Source organism: Penaeus japonicus, unplaced genomic scaffold, assembly GCF_977035675.1.
Source record: "Penaeus japonicus unplaced genomic scaffold, GWHDUDI00000001_assembly GWHDUDI00000040, whole genome shotgun sequence".
Classification (NCBI taxonomy): domain Eukaryota; kingdom Metazoa; phylum Arthropoda; class Malacostraca; order Decapoda; family Penaeidae; genus Penaeus; species Penaeus japonicus.
The window spans coordinates 18298214-18313547 of NW_028234442.1; positions in this window are offsets into that span (position 1 = coordinate 18298214).

Consider the following 15334-nt stretch of genomic DNA (forward strand, 5'->3'; position numbering starts at 1 on the left):
ACCATCACCTCCACCACCAAGAATAACAACAACAACCACCTACCACCATCAACACCACCACCACCTACCACCATCAACACCACCACCACCACCAACAACAACAACAACAACCACCCCCTCCTCCTCCTACTCCCTCCCTTAGCGGCCTCCTCTTCCTCTGGGGCGAAGACGCGAAAACCTCCAGGAGGAAACCCCGCGCTCCTAAGACCTTCGTGAAATGAGATCGCTTCTATTGCTCTCCTCCTTCCTTCCTTCCTTCTCGTCATCCTTTTTTCATCTTCTACTCCTATCCTTCGCTTCTCCGTTTCTCTCTTTCTCTCTCTCTCTCTCTCTTTCTCTCTCTCTCTCCTTCCCCCCTTTCGCTTCTCCCCCTCCATCATCCCTTCCTTCTTCCCTCTACCCCCAACCCTCTTCATCTTCATCCCTCCCACCTCTTCCTCCCATCCCCTACCCCCCCATCCCCCCTTTTGCATTGAGCAATGGAAGAGAAAGCAGTTCTCCCTCCCCCCCTACCCCCTAACCGCCATTTTTTCTCCTCTTCGCCCTACACGATGTCAAGCTGTCCTCCCCGACCTGTATTGTTTACATGATACACGGATGATACGGGGGTAAGGAGGGGGGGAGAGGAGGAGCAGAAGGAGAAGGAGAAGGAGAAGGAGGAGGAGGAGGAGGGGGGAGGGGGGGGAAGAAGAGGAGGAGGAAGAGGAGGAGGAGGAGGAGGAGGGGGGAGGGGGGGGAAGAAGAGGAGGAGGAAGAGGAGGAGGAGGAGGAGGAGGGGAAGGGATGGAAGGAGGAGAGAGAGCAATGGACATGAGAGGAGATAGAGAGAGAGGGGGGAATCAAGAAAGAGAGAAAGAAAGAGAGACAGAAAAACAAGATAGGCAGAAAGGCCAAAAGCGCATCAGCGCCTGACGTCCCCCCATCCCCCACCCTACCCCCCGCTCCTCGCCGTCCCCAAGGGTAGGCAGCGCCAGTGCGTCATACGGGGGTCGTCGGCAGTCGGGTAGTCGAGCAGTCGGGCATGCGCCTCGTCCGCGTCACCGCCATTCGGGGAGATGGGTTGGGGGAAGGTTGGGGGAGGGGGAGGGGTGGAAGGAAGATGGGATGAGGAACGGCGGAGGTGATGGTAAGGATGGATGGATAGTTGGAAGAGAGGCGAAGGAGAGAGGGAGTTGAGGCGCTGATGGGAGGGAATGGGTTGAGGAGTTGGGAGGAAGTAGGGGAGATAGGAAAGAGATGGGGGAAGGAAAGGGAGGCAGGAGGGGGGGGGAGCAGAGGTATAGGTGGAGAGAATAGGTTGGAGGAAGAACTCAAAAGAGCAACGAAGGAGGATGCCCCGTCTCACTCCCCCCCTCCCCTCTTCCCTCCTCTCCCGCCCCAATACCACCGAGAACCGTATTGTTTACCTATATCCCTACCCCTACCCCTACTCCCCCAACCTCCCCCCTTTCTTCTCCCCTCTCCTCGGACAAGACAATATGACATACCCAGCCACAACCTTACCCCACTCACCCTCCCCCTTTCTCCCCCCTTACCCCGGGGGCACCGTGCCCTCAAGGATGCCCAGGAGAATAACAGGTAGTTTATCATGGAAGGGGTGAGGCGAGCGAGGTAAAAGGAGAGGGAAACGGGAGAGAAAGGGAGAGGGGGTAGAGGTAAAGGGAGAGGAACACAGGAGGAGGTGGAGAGGGGGAGGGAGGAAGAGATGGAGGGAGGAAAATGTGGAGGGAGGAACAGAAAGAAGGAGAAAGAGAGAGAGAGAGAGAGAGAGAGAGAGAGAGAGAGAGAGTGAGAGAGAGAAGAGGAAGACGAGGAGGAGGAAGATGAGGAGGAGTAGGAACAGGAGAAATAGAATGAGGAACAGAGGGGCAAGGAGGAAAAATAGGAGAGGAAGAGGTGAAGAAAGAAATGAAGAGGAGAAAAAAAGGAAATGCAGAGGATGATCATGAAAGGAGAAGAGAAAGAAGAGGAAAAGATAGGAAAGAGAGAAGGGCCCAAATAAGATCAAACTCCAATACCCTCTCCCTTAATCAAAATCAATCAATCAATCAATCAATCAATCAAACAAACAAACAATCAACCAAATCAAAATCAAAACCAAACCAAATCCTTCGAAAATAAATAAATAATAAATCAAACAAACAAACAATCAACCAACCAAATCAAAACCAAACCAAATCCTTCGAAAATAAATAAATAAATAAATAAATAAATAATAATAAATAATAATAATAATAATAGATAATAATAATAAAAGCCACACTTTCAATCCCTCTCTGCCCCCCCCCCTCCCCCCGTAATGCGCGAGTCCTTTGATCCTTGATTTTCCTCAGACTTCACAACTTCCGTCATCCAATCTCTGGCGGGAGGAGGGGGGGTGAGGGGGTGAGGGGAGGTATGGGGGGCAGGGTGAGGGGTGGGAAGGAGGAGGGTAGGGTGTGGGGTGAGGGTGGACAAGGGGCGGAGATGGGGGTATGGGGTGGGTGTGTGGAGGTGGGGAGGGCAAGGGTGGTTTTTTTTTTTTTTTTTTTTTTTTTTTTTTTTTTTTTTTTTTTTTTTTTTTTTTATAGCAGGATAGGAAAGGTTGGAGGTTCGTGGAAGGAAGCTAGCTAGAGCGTCTGAAGAGAGAGAATGAAAATGAAGCAGTAGTAGATATAAAAGGGGTGGGGCAAACCCACTTGCTGCTTTTGTTTTATTTTGTTGTATTTATTTGTTTATTTATTTATTTATTTATTTTTTTTTTTAACAATTTATGGACTGTTAGCATAATTGTGGTATGTTTTCCTTAGTCGTTATAGATTTGCTGCTGCATAGTCTGGATTTGGTGTTCCGTTATCGAGATATGGTGCAATTCTCTTCCACCAAGAGTGATCTTTTTCGTGAGGATTCGTGTGCTTTTCTTCTTCTGATGTTTGGATTTATATTCATTGGCGTGTTTGCTTGGTTGGTTCCATTATGTCATGGTCAGTTGAGGATTTCCTGGCAGTGTATTGTTCTCCTCTTGCCCCGTTTATGATGTTATTGAAGGCTTCTTCATTTATGTACTGCACCCTATATGCGCTCAGGTCAATCGTTTTGTTCCGGATGAGATCTGCGATGAATTTGTCATCGTGTGTTTCGTAATGATAATAGTTATACTTGATTAGCTTGGCCCGGATCAGTTGCTCAATTTCATTGTGTGTTGGATTCTTGGGGAGAATCCCGATGTTTGTATCTTTTGCTCTTAGTCTTATCTCTGGGATTAGTCTGGGTTTGTTCGTCTTCGGTCGGACTGGCTCTTGGTGCTGGACTGGCGCCGGAAGTCTGTATTCTTCACCTTTCTCAGTTGCTCCTCGCTGCGTTATTTCCTCGCTCGCCGTTTTCTTCGCAGCCATTTCTTGTGTCGGCGAAGTTTCTCTGTTTCTTTTGTTATTTGTTTCGTGTTCCATGTCTTCAGTGTTTTCATTTGGCTCGGGTAATATCTTTTCAGATTCTTTTCCATGTGTGGTTTTCAATATGCCGAGTATTTGGTGGGCATCAATATTGTTTGGGTATTTGACCTTGGGTATATCATTCAGTGTATACATCTCGTCTATCGTCCTCTGGAAACTGCCTGGCTCGATAGTTTCTTTGATAGTTGCATAGATAATTGCACTCATGATGCTGGCAGCTGCATTGGGTGGTAGTGATTTAGCTATGGTATCCGAGCTAGTTTGAGTTGCTGGGCAGTTGGTTGAGGCTGCCCTTGCATAATTTGTTTGTTGTAACAGGGGAGCGGTTGTTCTCTGGCTTCGTAGTGTCTGTCTCTCTTGTTTCGTTCTTTCTTTGATTATTTCTTTTCGGATTATACATTTTGCGGCCAAAGTGCGGTGGTCATCTTTGCAATTAAGGCATTTTTTAGTGTTTTCTTTGCAGTTTTGGTACGTGAGGCGCATTCTGAGCAAGCTTTGTAATCTGCTGGTTTTGTGCAATCTTTGACTACGTGATCATATTTGTAGCATCTGTAGCATGGGACTATGTTTATGAAGATTTCTTTCTCTATGTATCTTGGTGGTATAGACTGGTGTAATATCAGCATCCCTTTTTCCAGGGCTTTCTTAGCCATTTGACTTGTTTCCAATCGTACTTTGATAATTGTTGGTGCGCTCGGTATTTTAATTACTTCCTCTATTTTTGCCCAACTATTTTCTCTCTCAATGTTTTGCTTCATTTCATCCACATCATAAGCGACAATCTGTCGGTCAATGTTCCTGATGTTTATGGTCCTCATTGCGTTATATTCTGGTGGATCTTGGATTTCAAAATGGTCCTTTTTGAAGAGCTCTTTGCATTGTTTTGTCATGAGTTGTTCAATTGTTTCATCATTGGCAATGGCATAGTAGGCATTTCTGCTGTCGTCTACTTTGAGGACTGTAACCTTGGCGAGTCCGAAACATTGCCATAGCTTTGCTCTCCTGTTTGGTAGGTTAGGGTTTTTGTCTTTAATTCTGACCCTTGCCATTGTAGCCTTATTTGAAGGCTTGGCAACTCATCTGTGGGGTGAGCGGGTCGTTCAGTTGTCCACTCAGCTTGATGTCAAGGCCGGCTGTGACTCCGCTCTTGATGCTTAATAAAAGTCGATTTATAGAGGTTGACTTGTAATTCCTGTTGCCTATGCTATGCCGGCTCTGAACAGGTGTCAGGAGCCGGGACGTGGACGTGGACCTTGCACCAAGTGAAGAGTTTTCAGACCACAAGGGCTACTTCACGAGAATGTCAAGGCGGGTCATGGCAGACAGGAGCACCATGGGAGCGTGTTAACGGTCCGGGTGTCCTGAGCTGAGTGGGGCAAGGGTGGGTAAGGGGTGAGAGGTGGAAGTAGGGGGGGGAGAGGGGGGGCAAGGGTAGGGGGTGGGGGAACGAGGGTGGGCAAGGGTAGGATGTGGGGGTACGAGTGTGGGCAAGGGGGTGGAGGTGAGGGGAACAAGAGTGGGCAAGGAGCGGGTATGAGGAACAAGAGTAGGAGAAAGGTGGGGTGTTGGGAGACGAGGATGAGGGGGAGGGGGGAGAGGGGGAGAGGGGGAGGGGGAAGGGGAGAGGGGGGAGGATGAGGTATATATAACAAGATGGACAGCTTTGATCTTGGATCTTAAAAGGAACCTCAGACCGACGTACTTACAAGGAGCCTAAGACCGACCACTTTATTAATCAGTAGATACAGTTTGATTATCATAAGAGGGGATGATAATGATGAAATAAAAACAATTGCATAATTGCTATAATGATACCATTAACGTCACGAATTAGACCACCAAAATAAATGAAAATATCATATACGATTAAAACAGTATAATATTACTCTTACACCACGGCGATAAAGATATTAAATATACTGATAATGATATCAATATATGACAGCGATGATAACAACAATATTAAGACTGATAAGAGCGACAGCAAACATAATTTACATGGGCTAACTGCCTTTAAAAATATATACATGCACACATACGCATCTGTGTGTGTGTGTGTGTGTGTGTGTGTGTGTGTGTGTGTGTGTGTGTGTGTGTGTGTGTGTGTGTGTGTGTGTGTGTGTGTGTGTGTGTGTGTGTGCGCGCGTGTTTGTAGTCTGTCAGTCTGTCTGTGTCTCCCTCCTCCTCCCTCCCTATCTTTCCTTCCTTCCATTCCCCCCCCTCCCTCCCTCTCTCTCTCTCTCTCTCTCGACCCGTCTTTTGCACTGTATATATTTCAGCATGTTGACATAGCTGTAAGGTTTTGTAAAATATATGTGAGCCCAAAGAGGGACTAAGATTGGGGTGAGGATAACCTATGTTACCTTATCCTTTTGAGATGTACGTAATCACTTGTCTCAATAAACTCGTCAAAGTCAAAAAAAGTCTCTCTCTCTCTCTCTCTCTCTCTCTCTCTCTCTCTCTCTCTCTCTCTCTCTCTCTCTCTCTCTCTCTCTCTCACTCTCTCTCTCTCTCTCTCTCTCTCTCTTCCCCACCTACCCTCCTTCCCTCCCTCCCTCCTGGCCTTGTCCTTCCTCGGCCATCCCGTTGTCCCTAGGCTTTGTCCTGGCGTGTTGACTGGGCGTATTGTCCTCCGGTATTGTCCCGCTCCGTGTTTGTCCTTGTTTGCCACGTACAATACCGTCGGTCGGGAATTATCTGGTCGCTTAGTCTCTCCGTTTCTTTCTCTCTTTCTCTTTTTTTCTATTTTTATTCATTTTTTTTGCTCTTTTACTTCTTTCTTTCTTTCTTTGTTTTATCTTTCTTTCTCTTTTTCTTCTACGTCATTCTGATAAACTACCCCCTCCCCTTCTCCTTAGTTCCCCTATCCCCTCTACCCCCCCCCCTCTTACATACATCAAAGAGATAAAAAAAAAACATAAAAAATATATAATAGCCAAATTCATTAGCGGTAATAAATGCCTCTACACGGTTATTCTCCCGCCATTCCAAAGAAGCCCAACGCCCCCCCCCCCTCCTCTCTCCTCCTTCCTTTCCCCCTTACTCCCCACACTCCCTCAGAGTCCCTCCCCTTTCTCCTATCTCCCCCCTACCCCCCCTCCGAGATCCCTATTACACCGCCTTTTGTCCTCCAATGAAATTGCATATTGGCTCAGAATAAAGCCTGACCACATTATTTTTATACATGAAAAGTAGTTATGACTTATTGATATACATAGAGAGATGAAAGTAGCCATGATCTTTAAAAAAAATATAGAGATGACTTAAAAGAAGCACGTAGTAATGATCTTAAAATGTATATAGGAAAACGATGACTTTAAATATACACAAAAAGTAACGATGACTATAAGAAAAAAGTATACACATAAAAGAAAAAAAAAGAAGACTTAAAACACACCTAATAAAATCAATAAAATAAAAACCTACACAAACAAGACCAAAGTAGCGATGACTTTCAGATGTATCCTTTCCCCTCCTCCTCGGCGTCATCACTTACGCAGGATATTTCCCGCCAAAGGAAAATGAAAGATAAAAAGGGAGAAAGAAGGCAGAGAAGACGAGGCGAGAAATGGGACACGTGGCAAGGCAAGGCAAGGCAAGGCAAGGCAAGGCAAGGGCGGTCGGTTTCCTTTCCTTCGTCGATGGCGCCGCACTTGTATGAATAAATAAATGAATAAATAAATAGATAAATATATGGCCTTTCTATCAGCCTGCGTGTTCTAAGGCTGTTTGTTTGTACGTAGCTGTTTTTCTGGCCTATATATACTTAATATATCTATACATTAACACACTTATAAATTCATAAATTCACATACATACATAAATACATACACATACTCATTCACATTCATATTTTCCTCGTTTTTTCCTATCTCTCACACTCACACTCACACTTACTCTCACTCACTCGCAGCCTAATTCTCTCTCCTAAATCTCCTTCTTTCTCAATTTTTTTTCTTTCTTTCTTTCTAAATACTAATTTCCACGAATCCAAGCCGAACCACCGTGATTGGTCGAACGGCTCCATCAGCCACGCCCCTCGACACAGCGTAACGGCCAATCATCGTCGTCGTTGCGGAAATCCTTATGGCTGGCCGCGCCTTCCATGAATTCTGATTGGTCATTAATCTCCCGCATTTTGAGACGTCGGTTATGACTTCGCGTCGCGTGTGGATAGATAACCCGAGTGTGTTTGGGTGTGGATGGGAAGAGGAGGGGGGAAGGGGGGAAGGGGGGAAGGGAGGGAGGGAGGGAGGGAGGGAGGGAGGGAGGGAGGGAGGGAGGGAGGGAGGGAGGGAGGGAGGGAGGGAGGGAGGGAGGGAGGGAAGGAAGGAAGGAAGGAAGGAAGGAAGGAAGGAAGGAAGGGAGAGAGAGAGAGAGAGAGAGAGAGGAGGAAATAGCAGGGAAGAGCAGGGCGGTAAATAGGAAGGATGGAAAGAGAAGAGAATGGCAATGTAGGAAAGAAGGAAGAGAAACGACAGACAAAAATGAGAAAAGGCAAATTGTAAGAGAGAAAAGGGAAGGCCCGATGGAAGCATGAGGGGAGGTTAAAAGGGAAGTAAAGATAAAATACGAAAGCCAGTCAAAACCAACGAACAGAATTGCACCAAAAGCAGGACAAAAAACAAAACAAACAAACAAACAATCAGCCTTCCTCCCGACCTTGTGGGAGGGGAGGGGAGGGGGGGGAGAATGAGAATAGACACCTCAAAACACCCTATCCCCTACCCACCCCTCCCCTCCCGTGAACCGGAAACCCGCCCTGTTCCGAGACAGTTTGCAACCTCCTCGCGGCAGCCGTTGCTACTACGAACCGGTTCCGGCCTGGAGCCCCTCGCCAATGCGGTGCAGAACCAGCGAAGCGCGTTGCTGTCGAGAAGTTTCGGGGTAACGCTTCTTTATTCACTATCATGGCCCTGTGCTTCATTTTAATTTTATATTATGGGTCTATGCTTCGTCTTTATTCCCTGCTATGACTCTCTGCTTCATTTTTATTATATATGGTTCTGTTGCTTCTTCTTTATTCCCTGCTATGACTCTCTGCTTCATTTTTTTTATATATGATGGTTCTGTTGCTTCGTCTTTACTCCCTGTCGAGGTCTTGTGCTTCATCTTTTTCCTCGTTATGGCCCTGTGCTTCAGTTTTATTCCATATCATGTGTCCTACTCCTTCTGTTCTGTACTTCGTCTTTACTCCCTGTCGAGGTCTTGTGCTTCATCTTTTTCCTCGTTATCCTAGCCCCATCTGGGCGCTCTTCCTCCATCTCTCTCCTCTCTCTCCTCTCTCTCCCCTCTTCCTCCCTTCATCTCCCTCATTTCTAGCCCCATTCCTCCCTCTCTCTCTCTCTCTCTCTCTCTCTCTCTCTCTCTCTCTCTCTCTCTCTCCCTCTCTCTCTCTCTCTATCCCTCTCCCTCTCCCTCTCCCTCTCCCTCTCCCTCTCCCTCTCCCTCTCCCTCTCCCTCTCCCTCTCCCTCTCCCTCTCTACTCCCTCTTCTTTCCCTCCCTCTGTCCCTCTTCTCCCTCATTCTGACTGACAAGCCTGACTGACGTCCCCCAACGATCGTAGAAGAGTGGAAATTGCGATAACGAAGGAGGGAGATAAGAGACAAAAGGGGATATCGAAAGAAGATCACAGACAAAGGAAAATAACGAATGTGGGAGGAAGCCATTACGAACGATTAAAAGGCGTTGAAGAAAAAAATACAAGCTGAGCAAGTGGGCGACCTTGTGGGGGGTAGGGGGGGTGAAGTGAGGTTATCATCCGTAGACTTCATTATGTAATACGGTACAAGTCACAAATAAACGAGCATGCAACCACACCTGCATACAAACAAACAAACATTACACGCAAAATCATATAAACAAATCACACACAAAAAACATACAAACAGACAGAGAAAAAGAGGGAGAAAGAGAAAGAGAGAGAGAGAGAGAGAGACAAACAAACAAACAAAAAATGATAAGCATTCAAATCTCAAATCCCGAAACAATGACAGCAAATAATCCAAACAGCAACAGCTATTGACATAATCCAGTCGAATGATCTTATCCTGATGCATAAACCACCGGTGCAGAAGAACAACCAAGAAAAATATCTAATAATAAAAAAAACACCTACGCAAACAAGCAATGAAACACTGAAAGAATAAAACTCTCTCTCTCTCTCTTCTCCTTCTCCATCCCTTCCTCTCTCACTGTCTGTCGGTGTGTCTGTCTGTCTCTCCTGGAGAAAAGGGGAGGGTGACGGAGAAAGAGAGAAATGAGTGTGAAGGGTGAGAGAGGGAGCGAGGGAGGGAGAGAGGGGGAGAGGGGGAGAGGGAGAGAGGGAGAGAGAGAGAGAGAGAGAGAGAGAGAGAGAGAGAGAGAGAGAGAGAGAGAGAGAGAGAGAGAGAGAGAGAGATTTGGCCAGCACCTGTTGATGCGAAAACCCTCTCGTGAAAAGATGTCACAGGAAATAATACGTCTCATTGAAGGAAAGTGCAATTTAGGGGCGGGGAGGAGAGAGGGAAGAAGAGAGGGGTAGGAAGAGGGGAGGGGAGGGAAGAAGGGAGGGGAGGAAATGAGAGAGGGACGAGGGATGGAGGGGGGAAAAGGAAGAGAGATGGAGGGGGGTAGAGGGAAGAGGGATGGAGGGGGGAGAGGGGAGGGGAGAGGAGAGAGGGAAGTGGGTGGGGAGAGGGAAGTGTAAAGGGGAGGAAAGGGAAGAGAGGAAGGGAAAAGAGAGGAAAGAGGGGAGAGGGGAGAGGGAAGAGACACACCAACCCACCCTTTCCATCTGTAACACATTAATACATCACACAATAACAAAACATTACATTATATAAGTAATACACTTATTACACTAATATCCTATAAAACGTCTTGTTATTGCATAACATATCAACTTGTTACACATTCCCCCCCCTCCTACTTTCAACCTACCCCTTCCCCTTCACCCTCTCTCCTCCCTTCCCCCTCCCTCCTCCCCCCTTCCCCCTCCCTCCTCCCCCCTTCCCCCTCCCTCCTCCCCCCCTTCCCTTACCTCTTCCAACGAAGGAAGCCAGAAGTCGAGAACCCTTCCTGCAATTTACCGCCCCATCGGCCGCCACTTGCAATAACGGAAAGGAGAGGCAAAGAGCAAAGCGGTGTCCGCGAGAGGGCGATCAATTTCGTGCAACGTTGCAGCGTGTATGTGTAGTAAAAAGGAGCGAGCAAAGCAAATGAAAGTCGAAAGAGGAGGTCGAAGTCACCACTAGCGATCGAGTGGAGGAGGAGGAGGAGGAGGAGGAGGAGGAAAGAGAAGGAGGAGAGAGGAGGAGAGAGGAGGAGGAGCAGGAGAAAGGAGGAGGAGGAGGAGGAGGAGGAGGAGGAAAGAGGAAGAGGACCAGGATAGGGGGTAGCAGGAGAAAGGAGGAGGAGGAGGAGCAGGAGAGAGGAGGAGGAGGAGGAGGAGGAGGAGGAGGAGGAGGAGGAGGAGGAGGAGGAGGAGGAGGAGAGAGGAGGAGAGAGGAGAAGCAGGAGCGAGGAGGAGGAGGGGAAGGGGAGGAGGAGGAGGAGGGGAAGGGGGGGAGGAGGAGGAGGAGAAGGAGGGGAGGAGAGGGAAGGGGAGGGGAGAGGGAGGAGGAGACGGGAGGGAGGGGAGGAGGAGGAGGAGGGGAAGGGGGGGAGAAGGAGGAGGGGAGGAGAGGGAAGGGGAGGGGAGAGGGAGGAGGAGACGGGAGGGGAGGAGAAGGAGGAGGAGGAGGAGGAGGAGGAGGAAGAGGAGAAGGAGGAGAATGAGGAGAAGGAGGAGGAGGGAAGGAGGAAAAGAAGAGCAGAGGAGGAGGAGGAGGAGGAGGAAGAAGAGGAGAGAGAAAAAGGAGGAGAGACGGGGATTGGGGAGAGGTGGAAAAGGAGAGCAGAGGAGGAGGAGATAGGAGAAGAAAGGAAGAGAAAGGAGGAGAGAGAAGGAGGAGAAGGAAGGGGCAAGGAGGGAGGGGAAGGAGGATGGAAAAGGACGAAGAAAAATAGAGGAAAGACAAAAGGATAGTGGAGGAGAAGAATCAGTAGAGAAAGGAGAAGGAAAGACGGAAGAGGAGGTGAAGTCGAAAGAGGAGAAAGAGGAAAAGGAGGAGATGGGGCAGGAGGGAAAACGAGAGAGGAGGCGAAAAGAGAGAGAGAGAAGAAAAAAGGAGTAAAAAACGGAGAGAGCAGAAAAGAAAAAAATAAAGAGAGAGAGAAAGAAAAGAGAGAGAGGAGGAGGAGGAGGAGGAGGAGGAGGAGGAGGTGAAGAAGGAGGCGAAAGGAGCCAGGCTGCAACAGATACCAACGCCTGACCACCTCCATATACAGCGCGAGTTGCAACGGCGAAGGACAACAGCAACGTTTGTGCAACAAGGTTAGAATGTTGTCATGGGGCGCCGGGTGAAAGTGGAGAAACAAAAATACGAGGTAGAGAGAGTGAGAGGAGAAAGGGGAGGGAGGTTGTGAGAGAGAAGAGAGAGTGAGGAGGGGGCGGAGAAAGGGAAGGGAAGGGAAGGGAAGGTAAGGGGAGAGCAGAGAGAGAGAGAGAGAGAGAGAGAGAGAGAGAGAGAGAGAGAGAGAGAGAGAGAGAGAGAGAGAGAGAGGGAGAGAGAATGAGAGAGAGGCGAGAGAGAGTGAGAGAGAGGGGAGAGAGAGAGAGAGAGAGAGAGAGAGAAAGAGGAGAGGAGAGAAGAAGAGAGAGAAAGAGAGAGAGAGAGAGAGGAGAGAGGAAAGAGAGAGAGAGAGAGAGGAGAGAGGAAAGAGAGACGAGAGAGAGAGAGAGGAAGAGAGAGAGAGAGAGAGAGAGAGGAGAGAGAGAGAGAGAGAGAGAGAGAGAGAGAGAGAGAGAGAGAGAGAGAGAGAGAGAGAGAGAGAGAGAGAGAGAGAGAGAGAGAGAGAGAGAGAGAGAGAGAGAGAGAGAGAAGGAATAAATAAATAGATAGACAGATAGAGAGATAGATAGATAGAGAGAGAGAGAGAGAGAGAGAGAGAGAGAGAGAGAGAGAGAGAGAGAGAGAGAGAGAGAGAGAGAGAGAGAGAGAGAGAGAGAGAGAGAGAGAGAGAGAGAGAGAGGAGAGAGAGCGAAAGAGAGAGAGAGAGAGAGAGAGAGAGAGAGAGGAGAGAGAGCGAAAGAGAGAGAGAAGAGAAAACGAAAGAGAGACATACAAATGACAGATAAACAAACATCCAATATTAAGCAAGACATAAACTCCGAAAAGATTAAGACACGTGCCCACTTTTAACCACCCCCCCACCCAACACACGCCCGCACCCCACCCCACCCCACCCAACCACCCCCTCAAAGTTCAGTCCCCACCTATCCACCCACACTTTGCCTTTCCCCGCCCGCCCTTGACAAACCAAAGAGAGAGTTTAAATGTCTCACACACTCCAAAGACAACAAAAAAGAAAAAAGAAAAAAAGAGGGGGAAGGGGAGTGGGAGTGGGAGTGGGAGTGGGAGTGGGAGTAGGAGTGGGGGGGAGGGAGGGAGGGAGGGGAGTAGGAGGAAAACAAAGAGAAAGCCGAAAGCAAGACCAGATAAAGGGCAAGAGACGAGAAAAATCAGGACAGATACTGGGTCACCGTAAATACCAAACGGCGGTGAGAGCGAGAGACAGTGAGAGAGGGGGGGGGAGAGGGGGGAGAGAAAGAGAGATTGAGAACACAAAAGATAACGATAAAAGGTCATGGAAATGTAAATGCACAAGGAGAACGTGAAGGGTCAGAGCAAGTGTGAGGGGAAAAGGAAAGGGGAAAGTGTTGACGAAAAAACATTTAGGTGGCCTCATTTGTCCCCCACGTAGAGAGAGAGAGAGAGAGAGAGAGAGAGAGAGAGAGAGAGAGAGAGAGAGAGAGAGAGAGAGAGAGAGAGAGAGAGAGAGAGAGAGAGAGAGAGAGAGAGAGAGAGAGAGAGAGAGAGAGAGAGAGAGAGAGAGAGAGAGGGAGAAGAAGAGAGAGATAGAGAGAGAATAAGGGAGAGGGAGAAGAAGAGAGAGAGAGAGAGAATAAGGGAGAGGGAGAATAAGAGAGAGAGAGAGAGAGAATAAGAGAGAGAGAGAGAGAGAGAGAGAGAGAGAGAGAGAGAGAGAGAGAGAGAGAGAGAGAGAGAGAGAGAGAGAGAGAGAGAGAGAGAGAGAGAGAGAGAGAGAAGAGAGAGTGAGAAGAGAGAGAGAGAGAGAGAGAGAGAGAGAGAGAGAGAGAGAGAGAGAGAGAGAGAAAGTGAAACATAAATATAAAGAGAGAGAGAAACGGAGAGAACGAAAAGAAAAAAGACGGCACACGCCCACAAACACAATGAAGACCGACGGAGCCAGGTTTCAAGGACGGCGCCCCTTCGTCTTCAAACATGGGAAGAAAAGTCACCTTCTCTCTCTCTCTCTCTCTCTCTCTCTCTCTCTCTCTCTCTCTCTCTCTCTCTCTCTCTCTCTCTCTCTCTCTCTCTCCTTCCTTCTTCTGCTCTTTCTCTCTTTCTTTTGCTCCTTCTCTCTCGCCCATGCTCTTTCTCTCTCTACAACTCACTCTAACGCGGTCTTACTTCACTCTCTCCCTCTCCCTCCTTCCCCCACGTACTTAAAAACCATCAGAAAAGACTAAACTATCCAAAACAGATGAAAAAAAAGCGCCTACAAAAGAAGAAAAAAATGCGCCTACAAAAGAAAAAAAGAAAGAAGACAAAAAAAAAAAAAAACAGCGGGACCCCAAAGTTCCTGGTACCACCACCACAAGCCCTGAAATGCCATTGGAACCAGTGAATGCGATGACGTCACAGTCCCCAACAAAACCACATTCACATCTACGATCTATAATTCACACCTCCTTGGCGTGCGGGGAGAGAAAGTAAGTGTAGGACTGCCTGCCTGCCGATCAATTATATTGATTCCAGGACTAATTTACACGACGGGAGGTGGAGGTGGGAGGTGGGAGGGGGGGCGGGCATGCGAAAAGGCGTATTTCATCTACGTACATATAATTTTCTTTCAATTGACCGGTTTAAACGTAGGGGGGAAAGTCTTGCAAAATGATGGTTGTGGGCATATTTTTGTCCTTCGTTATATTTATACGTAAACACACACGATGTATTTCAATTTATCAAAATCATAGTCGATTCATACGACGAAGAAAGACATATTTTATTACGTTTCATTTAGACGCATATATAACACAAATATCTATCTATTCGGCCCCCTAAGTTATTCGTGTGTGCTCATGTATATATACAGGCTTATTATATGATAATCCCAACAATTACATGTATCTTATATACACACACAGCCGATATATGCATATATGTAAATATCCACACTATAGCTATCCATCTATCTAACAATTATTCAATATTCAAAACAAATAGGTCCTAAATAGCAATATGAGAAAGTTACTCACACAACATGAAACCTCAAATAATACATATTTATGTTATTCCCATAAAAAAAACACACACAAAAAGGCGAAAAATTCATTTAAAAAAAACAAATGAATTATGTAACTCCTCTGGCCACGGTGCGGCGCAATATACAACCTCCCCCCCTCCCCCCCTTAAGAAAAAAGCAAACCGATAGGCCTATACGAAGTCTAGACTGACTGCAATCTCCCTTAGCTACTTATTACAGCCTAGCTCGGGGGGTTTAGGCCTAAGCTCGGGATGGGTCAAACTTCCGCCTCTTGTTTCTAGCAGCCGTGGCATAGTTAGGGGGTGGGGGGAAAGGAAGGGAAAGGGGGGAGGGGGTGCACACATAAAAGCGAGTTAAAGGCTGGTTAAAAGTTAGCTAAGTCGGTTTGGGGATCGTAAGGGCTAGTTAAAGGTTAGCAAAGGCGGGTGGGGGAATCGTAAAGACTAGTTAAAAGTTAGCACAAACGCGAGGGAAGGTATATTATGAGATAACTAATGCCTAGATAAAAACAATATTACAGAGGAGGGGA